The sequence below is a fragment of the Colias croceus genome, chromosome 3 (assembly GCF_905220415.1).
Source record: "Colias croceus chromosome 3, ilColCroc2.1".
In the NCBI taxonomy this organism is placed as follows: domain Eukaryota; kingdom Metazoa; phylum Arthropoda; class Insecta; order Lepidoptera; family Pieridae; genus Colias; species Colias croceus.
Genome location: NC_059539.1, coordinates 3,769,017 through 3,791,123, shown reverse-complemented (window position 1 = coordinate 3,791,123; position 22,107 = coordinate 3,769,017). Strand labels below are relative to the sequence as shown.

The 22,107-nt window shown below is 33.5% G+C and overlaps 1 long non-coding RNA gene across 1 annotated transcript; it reads left to right on the top strand.

Moving 5' to 3' along the window:
• Positions 1 to 374: 374 nt before the first annotated feature.
• LOC123706175 lies at positions 375 to 1,250 on the top strand. Its single transcript, XR_006753376.1, has 2 exons — positions 375 to 577; positions 833 to 1,250. It is a non-coding gene; the product is annotated as an uncharacterized LOC123706175 (long non-coding RNA).
• Positions 1,251 to 22,107: the final 20,857 nt, after the last annotated feature.

The following is a 22,107-nucleotide window of genomic DNA, read 5'->3' as shown; positions in this document are numbered from 1 at the left end:
AATAATTTGATTGTTTCTGATTCTATCGGCAATTTATTAATCTCTATTTTTCGTGGATAAAATGTATTTTGGATTTTCAATAAATAGGAAGAATATTTGCAAAGCAAAATAGATTTTTTTTGCTGTTGTTGTATATATAGTACCTAGTATTTTAGCTGTGCCCTGTTACACAAAGTTATTTATCTATAAGATTTCACAGAGGATCGAATTGAGGTCTCCAATTATAAACTGGCTAATACACTGACTGACCACTGTACCGTGGAGGCGATGATTGAAAAAAAGAAAAAAAAAACTTAAATAGGCTTTGCAAAATAAACTTTCAAAATGGTTTCTTAATCTTATTGCTAGATATTCTCTCTAATTGTAAATAATAGAGGAAAGTCACCAAATATGGAATAGTATCCTAATATGGAATTCCTTCATTTCTCTAAGACTATAAGTATGAATCGCAACATTCGACCATCTTCTGTTTCATTTGGTGTACTAATTATCGCACTAACACCATCGAGTTAGTTGCGCGAACGGTTTACATTTAGCAGGGGTGTTTTGTTTTGTTGCCGTGCAGAAATTTTTTTAGGTAAGTAATAAATGAGTATTACCGGCTATTATGTTTATTTCGATAAGTGTTATACTATTTAGTATATCGGGTATTATGTTTATTTCACCATTTTGTGATCTTTTGTCTTTAAAATATTGTGAAATAAAAAAAAATATTTAGAAGAGTTTGAACTAGTATAAAAATCCAAATATGGACAGTCGTCGGTGTCTAATTATGGAATATTATAAACTTGCTATTATTTCTTTAAAAACTGTATGTAATGTTTGTTTTTAGTAACATACATGCATCAGCAGAGTCAGGAGGTTCTGTTCAAGACTTCTTTCCATGGATGAAAGTGGAGAAAGTTGAATTAAATGCTTGATGTACGGGCTCTGAACAATTATGATGTGCTGTTCCAGATGGATCTGGATTTGTGACTTTTGCAAGTAATTGCGTAACTCCTTTCATATATCACAATATGTTATATTCATTTAATTGATCTCAAAGATATTCATCATATTTTTGTCATTGTTATGTTGATTTTTGCTTATATTCCATATATGGGTACCTATTCCATATTTGGTTACTCTTTTGTGATTTTGTTTTTTGTGTAAGATTTTAATTTGATTACTGATATATTTGGTTAAAGGCTGTTAATTACTACTTATAGATGTATGACTGATCAGTAAAAACAATAAACTGATTTAATTTATGCGTAGTTTTATTTTTATATCCCAAAAACAAAATGGTATTCCATACTTGGTGACTTTCCTCTAACATAGTAATTTGTTGTATCAGTAATTAACTGATCATTATATCGTGCATATGAAAATTGAGGACTAAAATGCGAAAGCTATCAACTTTTCACCAAGCCAAAATTCGCCGTAAAATCCAGTATGGAGAGAATTAATTTGTATTCCGTATAGTTAGTTACTCTTCAGTGGCCTGTCACTGGCGATGGTGACATGTTGAAACGGTTTCGGCCGTGGTCGCCAGTAATCGGTTTTCTCCAATAAACGCCGATTAGACTCGCCGGCGTCAGCACGCCCGGGAATCGGGGAGTACACGCGTGTAGAGAAGTGTATTCCCCTTTTAAATGTTTTTTAGTGGAAAAATTGTAAAGGATAAGATGTTTAATGATTGAAAAATTGTAGTGATGGTGGATAAATGAGGACTTATGTTCCATACTTCATATTTATTTGGAATAAATTTTATTTTTCTTTATTTGGGTTAAAAAACAGTAACACAAAAAAATGAACAAAAGACTTAAGTACCTAATACCTATACAATAAAATTCACAAATTCGACGCATGGTGACTGAGCAATTGTGTAAAATATATTTTTCTCAGGAACAATGATGATTAAAAGACCCAGGATAACGTATATAGGTATGGATGAAAAATGGAAATTGGATAAAACGAATAGAATAAACCTTTTGGCCATGTCTTACAAATAAAATTTTCACAATTTTTAAATAAAATTGTATTCTTCATAGGGTAGCATATTTCTCAGAATTGGACCTTTCACATAATCTTATAAATTGAATTAAAGGTTCGAGAAAAGTGTTTGTGAAGTTATTCATAGGGAATTTGATGGTTCAATATGAAAAAGACTTTTGATGTCGATTGTACTTGATATGGTCGTGACCAAACGGCAATTTCAATTATTATCTGGAAGTCGTTTCTCAGTGAGGTTGTAATTTTAATCACACTGTTATCCCATTTTTATATAGACATAAATGTCGTAAAATAAACAAAAACTTGAGTTTCGAAAAAAATTGATTAAATTTACCGTTGCATAAAACAATTTGCGTACCTACTTGTGTAAGGCCTAATGGAAGTTAGACTAAAGTGTGACCTTATAAAGCTTTGACTTCAGGTTTAAGATAACTTTGATTATAACACTCTTTGGCTGTAACATTTCATAATTGGCAAAGTCAACATCTAATTTAAGCCATAGCATATTTTTAATAAAAATTCCATTATGAAGAAAAGAAATCGAAACAAAGAAAAAATAAGGATAACATCTCGAAAAACAGAAAAAGAAAAGATGTGAAATTTTAACTTTTCGAAGTAATTTTAAACAAAATAAGTGTTATTAAAAACACATTTATAACGTAATGTTTTATTTATGAACTCAAAATGAATAAAGTTTAATTAATATTATCACGATGATACCATATAGATGCACATTATGCATAGAATTCAATTGCTAAATGCCCAAATGGTACCTATCTAAATTAATTGATATAATCGATTCTAATTTCAATTCTTATAGCATTAAGTGCTATTTATCAGTTTTGAAAAATTTAAAGTTTCGAATATTTGATAAATACAAATAATTGTTCCTGTAGGTACCGAGTTTGGAACAATAAGAAGATTAGTGTTATAGACACCAAAACTGTTCATCACACTTTCACACCGTTAGAAATTGATCGAGAAAAGAAAAAAAAAATGTGAATCCGAATTATGTGGCAATAGGTATATTTGTAATTTACTACCACAAGACATAATACTCTCAGGCATACTATCATCACATCAAAGTCTTCATTCGTGTATGGTCTATGGCCTTATGGGTATGGGTTGATAAAGTCTTTAGTGTAGACTGTAGCTGATGTCATTATAAGCGATAACCGAAATGTGTCTCTGGAAGATGACACAGTTATCAGCCCCAAGAAATACTGAAATGAAGTGAAAACAACGGACTTAACTTCTATAAATTTTTAATATGATGTATTCAGTGCATTTTAAAAGCATCCCAAAGAAACTGCTGTATTTATTGCTAGATAAAAATAAATAAAACAATTGTAGCAATAAATTACGAATATAACACGTAAATTAAAGCAGAATTTTTTGGACAATTACCATGAAATTTTGACAAGGCATTGTTTTAGGACTACTTTCCAGTGTTTGTAAAGACTACAATCTCGCGTCTGTTCAGTGTTTACATATCGTTTAAAAATCTTATTTTACACCTCATGTCCATGTAAAAAACACATTCCATCTGTCTTCCTTAAGCCTTCAAAAACGATAAATAAACACTAGTCAAGTTCTCGTGTGGAGTTTCACCGAGGGCTATTATTGTATCGCTCTACACATAGAGCATTCTGACTTATCGTATGCGATAATTTTAGGAGATTCAAACGCCAGTAAATTTTAAGGGCTGCTTTTCATAATATGTTAGGTACATGAAAGAGATAAATATAAAGATGTAAGTTAAAAAAGAAAACTTATGTACGTATATATTCTTACCGAAGAAGTTCTATGTTTTGGAATAGGTATGGGCCACTCTTTATTTTAAATTTTATTCGATGAATGTCAAGATTTAAAATTTCAACGTACCTACATTGAATGTTATAAAACTAAATATCAAATTACAACATAGATACATTCTTAAATTAATCCAGGTTTTTCCAAAAGCTGTGATTTCGTTAGAGTATTTAAGTATGGATCACACCCAGCTTTTGAACATCTGCGTAAATATATCATCCGATTTCAGAATAGTCGTCGTCTTACGATAGCAAAAGTCGGCCCGAGGTGACGGCGCGGCTCAAAGCTTCGACAGGCGTCCAGCGCGGCTCATAATTAAGAATGGTGACTGTTGAAAAATGGCTGCCGCCCCCGGCCGGCCGTGAATAATCGCCGTAATTACCATTCGGAATAATTTCCAGCCAGTCATAGCGATACTATCGGTAGGTGTTGACGAGTGCTCGTTACGCGCACGCAGAGCTAGACTTTGAAAATTGCATTTCCTTCGCAGTTGCCTTTCTAATGCTAACTTTTCATTAGATTAATATAATGTGCTGGCCATATTTGATTTTAATTTCTTGATTTGATTAGAAAATGCTTTCCCCATTTGATTTGTCTATAATTTCAACTTATCAGTTTCTAGTGAAATCGATGGATTGTTTTGGATTTGGAATAGTGGTATTTATTTTAGTCATTGTTTCTGTATGTAGATTTTGGAGAAACTAGAGTATAATGGAGCGAATAAAAATAGAAATTGTAAAGTTAATCCTTTCACTAATTAAAAGTTATCTAAGCGCCGCGGCGGCCGCGGCGTGAGGCGTGTCGAACGTTCTACTTTAGCGTGGGCAGATTTAATTAACTGTAAATAGATACATTTTTCTTGCGTCATTCAGTACAAAGACTACGTAAGGACTAGCGTATTCCTACACACAAGATGACAATGGTTTTAACACCCATAAGCTTACAGAACGTTATATTTAGAACTTAGAAGGCATTGTTGTTTAGGCGTATCTCAAGGAGTTGTAAGAACGTGATCATAATTTGTACAACTATTAGGGTGTTAAATAAATAAATAAATAATATTTCGTTTTATTATTTTTATACACATATTTTAAACACGTAAGTTATAAACACCTTATGAAAAAAACAGGGGTTATATTTTTAATAAAAACTTTGCATAGAACTAAGATTCTACATTTTCCCTATTTCCCCGACACGTCTTATTTCATAAATCAAATATTGTACAAGTCAACCATTTATTTTATGTATCAGAATTGGAATAATCCTTGGGCAATGACCTTTTCCTTTTGCCGAACAAACGTGACTTTGAATTAGGTATGCTAGAAAATACAAATGAACAGCAACTTATCAAAATTGTATCAATTTAATTTATAGCACCAATCTTCCTAATACCTAATATCAATAAACCAGGCTACTCCAGAATTTATTTATGGTGCGTCCTTTTAAAAGAACGATAGTAACAACTGGGTTAATATAGCTTTTAAGTGGCAGTTTTCTAAAGTTAAAGTTTTTTTTTATTATGAGAAAGAGGATTATGTAGTTTTAACTTAGAGTTTTAGAGATATCTTCCTTAAAATATAAAAAACGACGTGTGGCACTCGGGGACTGCCGCGGTAAAGCTATTGCATGCTATGCCTTCAAGCCACACCTCCGCCAGTCGGAGTGGGGAGCGTGAGGTTTTTTCGTTACGGAATTTCTCGATTCGGTCCCCGCGCTCAAGGCCCGATAGAAGCTATGTAATAGCTTAAAAATAAACAAAATATTAACATACCTACGCACAAAATTATATTTCATTGTTATATTAGCTTTACATCCCTTTTGGAAATCACTTACGGCCTCCAATCATATACAATTACATTTTTATAACAGTTTACTAAGAAGCCTTTAATTTTAATTTCTTCTAAATAGCCAGGTGATGAAATTACTTTGTTTAATTCATGGTCGAGAAAAATAAATTACATCTCTTGTTAATTTCACTGAGGTTCTAAAAATAAGACATTGTATAATGTAAAAAAGGTTTATTGTTGCGAAAACGTTACCGAGTTACATTATGATTGTAAATTTTCCATCATCTTAGCCTTTAAAAATGAAATAAATTATGACTTGTTAATTATGTAATATGTTTTAAATAGATTGATGCTAATGATAAATAAATAAATATGCATATATTTAAACAATATGAAATTAAAATAAACTTATCAAGAAAACTACGAATTTTCTCACATTACATAGATTGAGCTTTAATGTTTTAGCAATAGTTAATCACTCTAGTCTATGTTTTATTAATTTTGTTTATGGACCTGCTCTTCTTTGAGGTACTTTGAAGAATTTTTTTTGTATCTATTTAAAATTATGTTGGTATAACTTATAAGTTTTCACAAATAAGTAACGTCGCAAAATAAATACAATTGATAGAATCTAAGGTAACCGTACGTGTGGCAAAAGCCCTACATATCGTCCGATAAAAACCCACTGAACATATTTTGATGATGATTTGGCAGTGATCTATCTTATGTGCCAGGAAATTTTCATGAAAAGCATTCGGCAGCTACCTACAGTTATGTACCAGAGTAACACAAGCTATAGAAATTCTTTTGTCTATACAGGTTTGGTTTGTCTGCGGGTAGATCCGCGGGGCACAGCTAGTATAGATAAGATTCTCATATTTGCCAAGTATAACGAAACAACATATTTTAGTGGTTACGTTGCCATAAACACACAGATGACGTACGTATCTGGAACGCACCTGTGTCAACTGTAAACCACCGTCATCTAGAGGACATATTTAAACATGTGTATCAAAGTATTTATTCAGATTTGCTATACCTAATATTTGATTGAAAAATGAGATGGTTAAGTATCTTTACAAGAAATCATTGCTTTATATACTATTTTTAATTTACGTATACTTATTATTAAAGGCTGTTACAAAAAGTTTAAGGTTTTTGTGCACGAGATGACAGAAGATCGTTATTATAAAAGATACGAAATTATCATGAAAGACCTTGAAAGACTTAGTAACAAAGGTCACATTTTCGCGAAAACATATAGTTCAACCAAACCAAAATAAAATAAATTAAGATACCTACGTGCAAAAATAACCCTTCCTATTATAGCTCATTCCCACGCTACGGCTACCCGTAAATTTCCCTTCTAGACATACCTAGTGCACACTAAAAGTTTTGCGTTTCTAGCCACCCATAAATGTTTGAATTTTGAATGTTATATTTTTTTAACCTATGAAGTCTCATAAGTTGAGGAAAAAAAAATTTGGCTGAAAGCTCGTGTCAATTTTTTTTTATCTCAAGTTGAAGTTCGTTGTCCGTAGCAAAAACGGAACTAACACGAAACAATTTTAGGGCGATGATTTTTGATGATTTTAAAAGTTCGCTTTCTCCGAAAGCTTGCACTGCTCGCCTTCAAAATACTTTTGGGAGGGAAGCACCTTATTTGAGCACTGTAAGGCATTGATATGCTGAATTTCATCGCGGCCGTGTTTCTCTTCATGATGAAATTCGTGAAGGTCGACCCTCAACTGCGATCACGGAGGAAAATATGGCTACCATCAGACGACTAATTTAAGAAAATTGCCATATCACTTATTAGGATATTCGAGGACATTTGGGGATTGATATGAGACAAATTCAGAAAATTTTACATGAACATTTCAAAGTTAGGAAGATTGGTTGCCGGTGAATTGCTCCCAAACTCACTCCATAACAAAAACGACATCGAGTAGATTGGTGTTAAGAAATGCTATTAAAGTACAATTACGGACATTCTAATGCCGTGTATAATATCGTGACAGGATATGAAATATGTATATATGGTTATATTCCAGAAAGAAAACACCAATATTCTTTGTGGGTGTTTGAAAGTGATAGCAAACCAACCAAATAGAGGCAGGCGAGAAGGGTTGGCAAACAAATGATTGCATTATTTTTCTCTAAGACGAATCCTGTCTGCACTATCCCACTTGAGTAACAAAAGACTGTTAATGCCGAGTGGTACACCACTATTTTTTTGCCCAATGTCTTAGAAAAAATAAGAGAAAAGCGACCTAGAAGTCGCATCTTGTTGCACCATGACAGTGCTTCGGCGCACACCGCGAACAAAACAAAGTCATTTTTGGCTACTGAAAACATAGAGCACGTGACTCATGCCGCACGCAGTCCTAACCTAGCACCTTGCGATTTCTTCCTTTTCCCACAAATCTATGATTCAATGAGTGGTTCGACATTTACGAGGCCAGAAGAGGCCGTGGTTGCTTTCAAACAGCACGCAGAAAACATACCCTCGGACCAATGGTCCTCATGTTTCCAGAAATGGTTTGAACGGATGAAAAAGTGTTTTAAATGTAGCGGAGAATACTTTAAAAAGTAGTAAATATAATATTGGACAAATAAATTGTTTTGTTTATTAGTTACGCAAAACTTTCAGTGTGGCCCACGTAATACTCTATTAATAGACAGTTGTCATCTTATGCGAATTAAATGGCGTGTAAACTCCTTAACTCGATACATAGACCAACAATGGCGATTAACAAGCCGTCCATCACAACTAGTTTTAATTTAAATTTCGCTATAATTTGAGGGTATCAACTGGTTTCGCTGACCGTTATAGGTGTTAAACTTAGTTACATGTAAAGTGATATACTACCTATTGTACAATTATTGTAGCTTTACTGTTGTCCAGTTGGTCGAATTTCGCGAATCTGAAACAGGAAAAAACATTTTTAATAGGTATTGATATGCAAGTGAAATCATACGTTATCCACGTTAAATGGAAATGTATTAGGATGTCTTTAATATCCTGAGACATTAATTAATATCGAAAATATTCATAGATTCAGTGTGGAGGAAGGAAGGTGGAATTCCTTATTCGCTACATTCATTTAGATACTATACGGAATTGCCAATTATGTTATTATCCGTTCCTATTACCTATATTACCTACCTACTCGATAAAGTATGCCTTCAGAAACTATAAATTGTTAGACTTTACAGGACAGACCATAAATATAAGAAATATATCGCTCTATCTTTCGCTTTCCAGTAAAATTACGCTCACTTTATGAACCTACTAAGTACTTAAATCTATCACGATTTATTAAAAGATTGATTGAAAATGTTTAATGCGCGTTTCCGAATAAAATCTGCGATATTAAAAACACATTATCAGTTTCACTTTCTTTTAAAGATACTGAATAAAATTGGCTATTGTCTAGTGTCCGTTACTCCCAAAAATCATATAGGCTGAGAGCGAAAGTGTAATTTGCATATAACAATGCAACACCTGTTAGTCCGTGTGGGCGCTGTGTCCTCTCACAATAGCTCCTCAAAATAACAGTTGCAGCAGTGTAAATGAACCTTTTTTATTATGATAAGCCGCCAAGGTCACCCTTTGTGCTATCGTGTGTTCGATTATTCGGCCTTGAACTTCACATCGCTTTTTATTGGGACCTATTGTATGGATTGGTCATTTAGTAACTCATTGTGGATGTTCATGTTCTTAAAACAGACTGTGATCGCAATGTTAAGCTGATTTGTATTTTGAACCTTGATAGTTACTTGTATTTTTTTCTAAATTCGAGATAATTTGCTAGATTTCACTTATTTACGAATATATATTTGTTCATCAATCATAATTATTTCTTCCATTTCAATACATGTAATCCGCGTAACATGCCTCCAATGTTAGCACACCATTAAAACGTACGGAACAGTTCCTCCCTTTCTTAGCAACAAGTTAGCAAGTTAAAAAGTAGGGCGATATTATCTACAACCTGAACAAACGATTAGTTAAGCAATGAGCCATTAGAATTATCTTGGAATCACCATATAAATTACCACGTGTTATGATACGAATCTACATTTGGCGATTCTCTGCGGATTTACGACCGAAAACAGTTCTTATAATAAAAATTTGCATAGCATTGATCGTTCACAATGGGTGTCGGTTGACAAGTGATCAATTGTGCGATTTTCACAAGTGAATAGATTGGAACCAGTTGAACTTGGTCGATGGGGTTATTAAATTACAATATTTTTGGGTAATAGGGCATGCTTTTGAGACAGTGTGTGACCGTTGTTGGTACATATTTTGTTGTAAGAACGGGGTGAAAATGTGATAAACTCTATCTACTGGTATATTTAAACTACAACGTATCTACTGATACGAATCGTACGTAGAATCTATCCATTCAACTATCTATTTATTGTTGTTTATTTCAGAATACCTTTATACTGAAATGTTGGCTAAGGACTCAAAAATATTGTATAGGTATACATATTATTATCATGCGAGTGACACATGCCGAAAAACATTATAATGAATTACCAATGTTTTTTGATTTGAAAATTCAGGATGAGAAAATCTACGGTTTAAAATATACTTAAACAATCAGATATATTGAAAAATGGTTCACTATAAAAAGCACGTGTTTTGCAGATACTTCATTTCCGATTACTTTTGAAAAATAATTAAATTGAACAGTTAAGCCTGCAGAGGTAGGTATTTGCTGATTAACGTCAGGGTATCTAATTGTTATCTTTTTCACAGAAACATTCCATAATCATCAAGCGAGATCGTTAAATAAAAATTAAATTAAATTAAGCGTGTAAATCGTTGTTTTCGAAAAAACTTTGCAAAAGTAAAGTTGAGACAGTTTACCGTTATATTGATCTAAAATACGTCACGATCTGGTTTATTTTTTGGTTCATTCGTTATGAGTCGCTGTTATTTGTTACTATGATATTTAAAACTTATGCTCGAGTAGTTTACTGACTGTGCATTTTATTGTCCGTGGCTTTCTATTGATTTATTATAGATAGGGAGGCGAAGAGGGGAATTTTCTGCAATACTCGAGCGTGGCAGTTTAAGATATGAGAGATACCTTAGACCTAATAGAACAACCTTGTTAACTATTTAGCTCTTTAAGTTGTGACGCGCGCCCAGGATAGACGATCAGATTAGTAAAAAAAAATCGATAGTCTGAAATACTCGAGCGCGTCAGATTAAGATATTGGGGGTTGATTTTAGTGTTTTAAGACAAAATTTAACTAATCTGACGATAAGTCCTTGACGCCGCCAAGTTATAGGGTCGCGAACTTGTAAAAAAAAAAACGTTAATCCGGCATTCTCGAGCGCGATTGTTTTTATTTTTATTTTGAAGAATATAATCTAAAACTTACTAAAAATACAAAATCTGCCGGTTTCCGCGTGACCGGAAGTCTGGAGGAGCCATTTCGTCTTCCGAAAAACGCGTTGCAGTATATATAAGTCGCGAACGATACATTTTACAAAAAAAAAAAGTTTGAATAAACAAAAAAGGTAATTTAATTTTACACAAAAAAGGTCTCTTTACATTTTTGTCCAAAGTTAAAACTTTTTGACTTGAAGCATCATAAAAACTCAAACTCCCGGTTTTTTGAGTATATCTCGAAAACTGAGGGTGTTATGAAAAATTGATATGAAATAACGATGATTAAAAAAAAAAAAACTCTCAAACCTTTTTCGGTCAGATTAAGAGAACCCACCAACATTTTTGTCAGATTAAGAAAATATGCTTTCAGGAGACCGAGATAAACCTCCCCTATGAAAATCTGACGCGCTCGAGTATTTCAAAAGGACTTTTTTTTTCTGCATTTTCAAAAATTCATCGTAACTTATCGTCACGCCGAAATCGTCAGTTTTTTTAAGGGGAGCTTCCTTGGGGCCTACTTAACACCCCATCCGAAAATCCGCTCGAGTAAATTTTTTTTTGTGCATTTTTGACGAATTAATATGCCTAGCCCCACCACGCAAACCGGCAGATTAGTATACCGTTGTTATCAGAGGCACTTGGGGCATACGTAGTATGAATATCTGACGCGCTCGAGAATGCCCAAGTAACTATTTTTTTTACATTTTTGAAAATCCGTACACGCCAAACCCACCGCTATAATGGTTTTTACCATAGAAGCTTTTCTTTTCTAAATTATTTTATCTATCGATTTTGATAAGTCTCGACGGCGCCGTTTAATTACGCCATTTAGCTACCTCGCCTCCCTATCTACTAATAGTAAATAAAACTTACAAGTAGTTTTATCTAAAGTTTTATCTAAAACTTACAAGTAGACGATAGTAAAAAGAACTACACATGGCGTATACCTATGTTTTATAATTTTTACAGAGCAGTGATGGTTCTGCAGTTTGTAGACTATAGGCTGTCAAATGTTCAAGGCGAACGTGCAAAAACTGAAAAGATCAGCCAGCATGTTGGATTATAGCACAAACTTTAATATAAAATTCACAACCCTGCAGTGCGTAATATGTGTTTTCTTAATCTTTTAATATTTACTGTTGTTCAGGGTTTAGATGTATAGACCCATACACAAAGTGCTCCAATGTGAGTTTGTACATTCACGCGCGACATCGCGTTGCGTAGTGAGTAAGACACATCAAGAGACGGTAAGTTACATCATTTGATGTTTAATTTAGTTTCGTGGATGTGATTTCACACTCGATCGGTCGTACGATCACAAATTATAGTTTTCATTACGAGGATATTGCAAAATTCATGAGGTAACTAGAGAACGACAAAAACATGTACCTATTGCAACTGCTTTTTAATTTGCGATTTTTTATCAAATTAAATTGAAAATTATATCGTATGAATTAAAAATATTAATTTCAAAACCTCGTCGGAATTGTTATAAAAACTTGGCGTAATTCGATTAATTAAATACAAACAGTTGTAAGGTGAGTGTAACAATGTCGTAAGGGTACCAGGGTTGCAGCTACAAGGGGTGGTAGTTCCCACGGTGTGCAGGAAGGCTGCGGTATCAGGGACTGCAATTAAGGGCCTATCGCAAACCTAATTGATAGCACAAGAAGCTTCTCGATGTCTTGTGTTTGTTTTAAAATCTTATCAAGTATATGTAGTATATATGTATCAATAATGTTTTTCAATCATCATAGTTATTGTTGTAAAACTAAACCAAGTGTTAAAGATGAATATGATATTTCATAAGTACCTAGTAGTGTAGTTTGCTTATAAAATGTTTTGATACAGAGTACGAATTTTATTTTAATATGATTATAGATTTTCAATAACCGTCCAAATTTTTTTTTGCAGTTTTGTATGAGTATGTAATTTTATCACAACCAATTGAACTTGAAGTTGTAGTATCAATTTAAATAGTATAGTTTACCGTTTCAAACGGTTCCGGTTTGATGTAATAATAATAACGACAAAGCAGAGAGGATGTTCTGTGCCGAATGCGCCATAAGAAAAATAACACGCGTTAAAAATTTTGTTTATTGAAATTTAAACTTTAATACAAGCTAATAAAGGAAGGTGTTACTGTAAATCAAAGTTTGTGAAATATTGCGATCCTTACACGCGTGACGGGTCAAAATCGCGATTTTTATTTATAACATGTATAGCAGCTGGGGTTTGTCAGGGCGAAAAAAATATAAGAAAATGGTAAGGGAGACTCTCCCTTCGTCTTAAAGCCACCCTTCGAACGGGTTTCGCCGCCATAAATCTCACGTTCGTTTTCAAAAGATATTTTAAAATGCGTATAAAATTTATTCAGAGCAGAAATAATTTGTAGTGCGATATTTATTTCAAGTTTGAACTAATACGAATGTGCACGTGTTTAAATAATCAATATTCAATATTAAATGCGATGTATCGATATATGTATTTTATACAAAGTTATAAAATATTATTTGGTTTTCTCTTTATGATATTATAATAAAGAAAAAAAATCTTATACATTATTTTCCATAGACTGTTAAAATAGCATTAACACCTATAGAATAAAACACACCAAAAGAAAGCGATTCAGTTAATATTGTAGATAATCACTACAAAAACTCATTACAATATAATCGAATAATCATAAACAAACAGATCTACAAAGCCTTAGTTGACCCAATGACCATCTTAATTGCCAAACAATTAAGCCAATACTTATTTATTGTGCGAATACAAAGAGCCACGAGGTGCCGATGCGTTTAAAATTTCCATCAATACAATACTTAAAAATGACACGTTTGTATAGATGTGGTGTCAATGAACCCGCATTTTTTGCTCCACCTGTTCATTGTTAAGTTGTTTTGATAATTATTTAAATATGTATTGTTCGTAATGCTATCAGATGGCGTGTAAGTTTAAGGTGATAATAGACTAGGCGGTAAAGGTCGATTGTATGAGACAACCTTGTATAGATCCTCAATAAGGAGAACGAATATGGAAAATAGGGACACGTAATTGATATTTTAGTATTGAATTTATGTTTGGCTTAAAAAGTGGTTACATATCGGTTGGATATTATTTCGAGTAACGCCACTTAAAAATATCACAAAAGTTAACTATAGAAAGAAAAGATTTGGTTTTTTACATTTCAGCTAAGAAGGTACCTAAATAAAATAAACATTGTCTATATTTCATCGTTAAACGGCCGAGGCCGCGGCGTGAGTACCTAGGTAATATTCAAGTGGATAATGATTTAATATCTTTATGCCTATAATATGTTTATTGCTTAAATCTAGTTTTACGATAATTTACACCTTATAAAATAATTTTGTTGTTGCACTACACCGACCTTCAGTCCTTTTAACAAATACATATCATTTTTCATTACCTGGCATACATCAATAAACCTATATCTATGCAAATTAATTGTACAGTTTATTGCTACCCCATCCAATGGATATGAATTCTGACTACAGCGCGTGTCAAGGAATTTACATAATTTCAATAAGTTTGATATCCATTGACAATCATCTATGAATTGGAAGCTACCGCATTGATCGTCCATTGTACTTTAAGATATTTTATACATCAATAGTTAATGTTCATTTAATAGCCAATTTATATAATATTAAAGTTTAGCGCAAGCACTTTCATATGGAAATCGGAATCAATGATAAAGGGCCAAATAGGATACTTTTAAAAGATTTCAACGCGCGTCTTCATTCAAGGATTACATGAATGGAATTTTATAGTTGACTCTTTAAGTCAACTATAAACTTACTTACTCGACAATTATGCCGTTTGTGGTGATCCAGACAATAATTGTAGATTTGAGAGATGAAAGTGTTTTTACTTCTAAAAGATAATTAATCTTTTGTTTCTCTAGGACCAAAGATCGACGACGAATCGACGTGAACCTGACCTTGTTTCTTACATTGGAAATTGCTTCTATAATCATAAAAATAATATTCCTGTATTAATTATCATATACCTATGGTTGGATAATTAACAAATGGTTGTGATTGTACGGTGAGCGCGCGATGTCCAGCGGCTGGCTAGTAATGTTACACCGATGTAGATGTGAGCTATTGGGGAGCTTGAGGCGAAATAGTCAATCAATTTATTTTATTTTATTTTTATTAACAAAAAAGGTTGACGGAACAAAACCTATGTTTTAGTTTTAATGGAGTACAAAATATATTCAGAACGTTATTTATGTATATCTATCACGTGGGCATAATATTTTACTAGGAGCTATTTTTCTATTTCCACAACTATTTTCAGAGTAAGCTTTAGTGGCTTCCTATTCAATTTCTTTGACTTAAACGGAGGCGAAATGTTTTCAGAACAAATGTGGCATTCTCAGTTTATTTCATCTTTTTACGTTTGTAGTGTATAACATACCTACTAGTTTTGTATAAGAATAAATTTTACATACCTATATAACGTAAACACAAGTACCTATCTCAGCACTTTTTTGTTAGGTAAACGTAGTCCTAATTTTGATTTGAACAAGTTAAAATAATGATTTTGGACTTAAGTCAACACAAAAAGCTTCAAACTTGTCTGCAGCAAACATCACCATTACGTTAAGAAAAGTGCACATACATGTTTTAAAACATGTTAAATTTACCTCTTGAAAACTTGATCCTGTAATATTTATTAATTCCCTCTTTAGATTTGTTTTTATTTGCTATAAAATATAAAAATACACGCATCCATTCGGTCCAGTCGCCCCGTCGCGCTCGGCCGCGCGTGCAACCGCCCGGCGGAAGGCGCGTCTCATCTCGCGCAGGATGCGGGCGCGTGCCCGCTATCCAGCTATCCTCTATATCCCCTTACAAACCTGTTCTGTCTTAGACTAGCCGATCGTACTATATCCGATTGCATGGATGTTGCAATGTTAAATCAATGGTCTTAATGAAATTTTATCACAGACGTGCTTAGCTATCGTCAAAGAAAGTATAATATCACAGATTATCGTTATCTGTCAATCTATGAAGCATTAAAATATACTTAAGTTCAAGTAAAAACTGAAAACTCTACATTGGCTCTGGGTAAATGATGTTTAAGTACGTCTAGCTTTATTATTCTCGATACTGATTGCCCTTAACAAATTTAGTTGTTTTCCTACACTTATTGATTCTTTTTTGTTTCTACATACGTGTTATGTAACGTTTGACGCACATAGGTGTGATAAACACAAACAAATCACATTTAAGGGGGTGTGACGTCAGCACATTGTCACACATTGTTCAGTCCGTCGCGATGTCGCGCGTCGGAAACGGACGGACGGCGTAATGGGCAGCCATCCGACGTCTGACGCATGCGAATTTTATATGGATATGCATGCGTTGATTTCATGTTTCACTGTTTATATTTTGTAGAAAACTGTACGATATGTTTTTTATATGAATTCTATACTAGCTGTGCGCGCTCCGCAGTTTCACCCGCATTGCTTCGCTCCTGTTGGTCTTATAGGCCTTAGCGTGATGATATAATATAGCAGAATATAGCCTATAGCTTTCCTCGATAAATGGGCTATCTAAAACCTAAAGAATTTTTTTAAATCGGACCAGTAGTTCCTCAGATTAGCGTGTTCAAACAAACAAACAAATTTTTCAGCTTTATAATATTAATTAGTATTACTATTAGTATAGATTCGGACTCTAGGAAGATCTATCTTGTAGGTAAACATGTATGTGGGAAACGCTTGAAAGAAACATTTCGTAGTTTGATTAGGTACCTTGATTGTTGGGTTTCTTATCCTTGGATCTTGTTTTTGTGTTGATTTTATTATGCTTGAGACATTATAAATTATAATTACTAAATAGTATGTAGTTTCTAGGTATAGAATATTGTAGTAGGGGAGCCCAAGAGGGGATTTTGGGATTTACTCGAGCGCGTCAGATTACTATAAGGGACGGTACCTTAGCTATTCATTAGTACCTCTAGTCAATATGATCAGTTATGGTTGGTGGGTGCGCTCAGGGGCCCCGCTGGAAAATTTGAATAATCCATAATTCCCTAAGGTTGAGCTCGAATCGTCAGATTAGCGAAATGGGGACTTCTTATATTGTAATTAACCCCCCCATATATTAATCTGACGCGCTCGAATAATATTACTTTAATTTTTTACCCTTTCTTCATAGCGATTAAATCGCCACTTAAATCGTCAGATTAACGTATACTTACTATTTTTCAGTGACGTCCTGGAGCATGCAAAATATCAATATCTAACGCGCTTGAGTATTTCCAAGCCAATTTTTTTCTTTTTTAAATTAAAAAAAAATCAAAAAACCCTTCCCCACCGCTAAAAGTGAAAACATTATAGGACCTTTTTTTCTCGCTATGGTCTAATCTACCAATTCTAATAGGTTCCCGTGACGCTCGCGTAAATCCACATTTAGCATCCTGGGCTCCCCTACTATTGTTTGTTAAGGCTACATGTCATTTCTTTGAACTTTTATATCAGTCACTAGCCTACCGTGGCTCCGCCCGCTTTGTCTGAAACCTAATAAATTATATACTAAAACCTTCCTCTTGAATCACTCTATCTATTAAAAAAACCGCATCAAAATCCGTTGCGTAATTTTAAAGATTTAAGCATGCAAAGGGACATAGGGACAGAGAAAGCGACTTTGTTTTATATTATGTAGTGATGAATATAACGATAAGTCGTTGCATTTCCCTCAGCCTCCAACACCCAGGAATATCGACTAATAGGTATGAAAATTGTTAATTGAAATATTTTAAACCATGTATGAGGTATCAAGTTCTGCAGTGATATCGTGACAGTTCACACTACAAAGAGGTATGTAAACTAAAATGCGTCATAGACAAGAATATTTTACTTATTTAATTAGTTCTCTTTACCCACAAGGTCAAAGTCCACTTCAGGAAATATAGCCACATTAAAATTCATGTTACTAATAACTAACACACACGTAGATTGTGTCGGTCTGTTGGTCGCGGATGCTGCGCCCGCGCCGCCGGAAACGGAAGCACGGGTGCGCTGGTTGCTGGTCGAATCACTAGGTTGGTCACCGCGTTACGACATGATACAATTAAAATCATCGTTGTGTGGAGGATGGACTCGATTTGTTTTTTTTACTTGCCTGATTTGGTAATAATTAGCTTGAATCCTGCGGCTACATCGTTGTAATCAGATAAGTCACCCATGTGAAAATATAGGCTATACTATCGTCTCTGTGCCAAATTTTGTAGAGATATTAATAGCCTAGTTGTCATGTAAGTATTACAAGCATCAATCTATCCTCACAACCTATTTGTATTTATCTTATAAATATAGTTCAGGATACATTTGTATTACCAACACCGCTCATATTTAATGAGCTACGTCACAATAAATACATTGGCACAAAAGTTACCGTCTCACTTTGCTTGACAAGTTGGAAGCAATTTAGAAGACAAAAACTTATCGCCCCAGACAATATTATTCTTTACTCTTTACTACATCATACCGTTAATCACTTATCAACATTCAGTACTACCATAATAGTATTCAAATATAATTATCTCATACATTTTCTTTCATCTGTTTCAGCAACTACAAAATACAATATGCTGACCCGCAAGGCAGTAGCTAAGGACATGGAGAATAAATTAAAAGCTACACTCCATGATTTGAAAACTTCACAATCTTTATGTGAAAAACTCATACAAGAGCGGGATGAAAGTGAATTAGAGATTCAAGAAATAATTAAAAAGAACTCTCTTCTAAAGGCCGAGCTGGCAGAACTACACATGAAATACATTTATAGTGAAGACAAGTGCAAAGCCCTCCAAGACATTGTGGACAGCTTCCAGCAGTGCTCTAGTGACCATGAGATGGCTCTTAGCCGTATCGCTAAGTTGGAATGTAGCCTAATGGAAGTGCAAGAGGACAATCCCAAGCGGCAATGCAACACACCAAGTAGTCTTCATGATGAATTAGTTGAATGTGGACAGTTAAGTGGCTCTGTAAACTTTAAAAAAATCAATTTCTCTTCACATAAGAAGTTGAAAAAATACCTTAGATTAAGTAAGTTTATCAAGCGTACCCAATCAATTGTTAGAAAGAGTTCTTTTAAAAATGTAGTTCAATTAGAGAAAGTCAATAAAAATCTGGTTCAAGAGTTAGACAAATATCATAGGGATCTAGAATATTATAAAATCTTGTATGATGTAGAAACAAATGAATTAAAGGAGAAGATAGACTCTTTAAGTCAAATGTTAAATGATGTCAACCAGAAGTATTCTGCTGCCCAAATGCAAATAAACGAGCATATACAACAGGCAGATGACTTAATTAAGTTGAGTAATGAAAATATGGATCGCTTTGAGTCGCTGACCAATAAATATGTATGTCAGTGTTCAAAAAGTGACAATGAGCAAACGTCGCCCCATAAGCTTGACTGCACAGACATACATAGTGTTAAACCCGTGACAACAATTTCAACTAGTAAAACTAAACACCTTTCCGAGCAGGAAATTATTGTGTTGTCAGATAGTATTGGTCAGGGTTTTGGCGCTATGCTCAACAATTTAGGGCTTAAAGTCACTAATATTTGCACTCCTAACAGTTCATTTAATTATATAATCAAATCACTTGATCATTTTAGCTTTAATAAGAATAATATTGTAATTATACTATATGGAGATAGTTTAAATATAAAAAATAAGGATATTGATGTAGGATTTCAAAAAATGTTGGAAATTAGTAGTCAGACTAAATGTAAATTTATGTTGTGTACATTGCCGTACCTACCTGGTTTGACACAAGAACAAAATAGATTAATTCATAATATGAATTTAAAATTGTATAATGTAACAAATCATCATCGTGATGCATTTCTTTACTTTGACATTAATTTGTGTATTAAATCTTTTACTTTGACAAAGAATACAGTGTATCTGCCATCTAGATATAAGCGAGAACTTGCTATGTTAATAGCATATAATATTAACCAGTCTGGTACATGTTTGTTATCAGACCTTGGATCTACTATAATTTTATGTAGTAGTAATAATAATTATATACACCAACCTTGTGTTGACAGAAAATCTAGCCCTAAGCTAGATTTAAACTAGTATATAAGACAACAGCTAAGCAGACCTTTTCTATTGTACATCAAAACATTCAAGGCTTGGCTAGCAAATTATTAGAAATAGAATTATTTTTAAATCATAATAGAATTAAGGTTTTTTGTGTAACAGAACATTGGCTTAAACAATGTCAGTTGGTAATAAATATTGATAATTATACATTAAAAAGTATATACTTCAGGACATATGCTATTCATGGAGGTTCTCTTATTTTTGTACACAATAGTGTAAAATGTAAAGAACGAACTGACATTGTTAGTCTTTCTGTAGAACGGATCATTGAACTGTCCTGTGTTGAACTGGAGCGTTACATTATTGTTTGCGTTTATAGACCCCCTTCCAGTGACTATAATATGTTTGAGACAGTCATGGAAGAAATATTAAAGCGTTTAAGTAGGAGTAAAAAAAAAGTTATAGTATGTGGTGATTTTAATATTGATATACTTTTACAAACACGAACGACTACACGAATTGTTAATTTGTTTCAGTCATTTAATCTGTATAAACTTTTTAATGAACCCACACGAATTACACCTACTTCTGCAACCTGTATTGATAATATATACTGCGACTGCTTCTGTTTAGAGAAAAATATTCTCAATACACTCACTTCGGATCACTGTGGCCAGAAAGTAGTTTTTGAATGGGATTGCTTACCTGAATTTAAAAGAATTAATGTTAGGCCTATAAGTAAAAAAGGCATTAATAAATTTAGAGATAATATTAATAAAAACCTGCCCGTACTGAATGATCAATCCTGTAATAATAATCCTTGTGAAATGTTTAAAAATCTTTTCAATTTAGTTCATAATGAATTTGAAAAAATATTTAAAGTTAAATCTTTAAATATTACCAAGGATTTACCATTTAGAAAATGGGCGACACCTAGCATACATAGGTGTATGATCGTTCTTTATGAGTTATATGGTATGAAGCAATATAATAAAGACCCATCTTTTCTTAGTTATGTTAGAAATTACTCAAAAACTTTTAAAATTGTTTGTTTTACTGCGAAGCGATTGTATATCAGAGATAAAATACGCGAATCGGATAATAAAGTTAAAACAGTTTGGTCTATTATTAATGGTGAAATGGGTAAAAGCAAATCAAGTAATACTATAAAACTTGTAGATAATGACAGGGTTATTGACAAAAGTGCTGATGTTGCGCTTGCTTTTGAAGAATTCTTCAGTAGTGTCCCTGTTACTATTACTAATAGTTTAAATTCGTCTTCAGCACTTGCAGAAACCTTTTTGAGGGACCATGTTGCGGGGTGCAGTACATTATTTGAATTACGACACGTAACTGCTAGTGATATTGTTACTGCCTTTAAGACGCTTAATCTAAAAAATACTTGTGATCTTTGGGGAATGTCCGTAAATTTAGTTAATAATATCATAGAAAATATTGCGAAAAATTTAGCTTTTATATTTAATAAGTGTTGTGACTATGGTACATTTCCTAATTTACTAAAGCTTAGTAAAGTTATACCTCTATTTAAGAAGGGCGATCAAGAAGACTGTAACAATTATAGACCTATCTCTATTTTACCAACATTAAGTAAGGTATTCGAGAAGTTAATATTAAACCAACTGAGTAGTCATTTTGCATCTAATGATTTACTGCACACCAAACAGTTTGGTTTCACAAAGGGGCGCTCAACCACAGATGCTGGGGTTGCACTTCTAACACATATATATAAAGCATGGGAAAACTCAAAAAATGCTCTGGGGATATTTTGTGACCTCTCCAAGGCATTTGACTGCGTTGAACATTGTACTTTGTTACGTAAACTTAATCACTATGGAATTAAAGGAAAAGCACAGAACCTCATAGCGTCATACCTGCATGATAGGATACAGACTGTAGTTGTTAATGGAGAACGTTCTAGCGGTGCGTCAATTAACATTGGTGTTCCACAGGGGTCAATTTTAGGTCCCTTCTTG